The sequence below is a fragment of the Antrostomus carolinensis genome, unplaced genomic scaffold (genome assembly GCF_000700745.2).
Source record: "Antrostomus carolinensis isolate BGI_N321 unplaced genomic scaffold, ASM70074v2 scaffold21088, whole genome shotgun sequence".
Classification (NCBI taxonomy): Eukaryota; Metazoa; Chordata; class Aves; order Caprimulgiformes; family Caprimulgidae; genus Antrostomus; species Antrostomus carolinensis.
In genome coordinates this window covers 12314-13083 of record NW_010335387.1, presented here as the reverse complement: position 1 = coordinate 13083, position 770 = coordinate 12314, and the positions used below count along the sequence as shown (strand labels likewise).

At 46.0% G+C, this 770-nt stretch overlaps 1 protein-coding gene across 1 annotated transcript in view; it reads left to right on the top strand.

Annotated features, from left to right (window-relative positions):
- LOC104530057 (probable asparagine--tRNA ligase, mitochondrial) overlaps positions 1-770 on the top strand; it is a gene marked incomplete at both ends in the record, with an annotated part of 8963 nt that overhangs the window by 1506 nt on the left and 6687 nt on the right. The gene's annotated exons all lie outside the window — the stretch shown is intronic.

Here is a 770-nt window from a genome sequence, read left to right as displayed (position 1 = left end):
GGAAAGAGTTCCTATTTTGTATATGATCATTTTCTTTCCCAACTGAATGTCTTCTGGGTTAGCATAATGTCTCCAAAGAGCATGAACTGCAGTTCCCTTTGTACTGTTCTCCAGTTGCCATTTCATCTCTGCACGAGACTGGCATCTGAATCTGCTGGCTTTTGGGTTTTGTTTCCCTGGACAAGATCCTCTTTCTATCAGAGTATCCTCCTTCCAGCATGCACCTGCACCATGGTTTGCTCACTGCCTTGCTTGGTTTTGGCTTTGGTGCTTTGCCTTCCTTCACACTTCCACTCCGGTAGCTGCCTTTTTATTAAACTATTTTTTGATATTTAAAAATCCCAGTTGGTTTTCTATTCCTGATTGTTCATGCACCTCCTTTTCCCAGTTTTCTGTGTACTAAAGCACTGAAGGGTTTTGGTTTCCCTCCTCGGCCCCCAGGAATACCTCCTCTTGCCTGTCTCTTCAAATAGTGGTGCCACATTTATCCCACAGAACATTTATCCATTTATCCCACAGAACATTGTAGGGCTGCTCAGCCTAGCCCTGGTTTTCCTGTTAAGCAGCTACAGCCACACTTGGGCAACAGGATCATGATGGATCCTCCCTGTGCCTCGTGCCTGCATAAGCACCATGGGAGACCTCAGTGAAGTCACTCTCTCCCTGTTTCATTCCTTCTCTCTTTGGACCTCACTGATATTCCTGAGAGGATAGAGTTGCACTCAGCTTCTCTCATGGTCCAAGGAAGAAGAGAGTGAGTCAGCCCATCT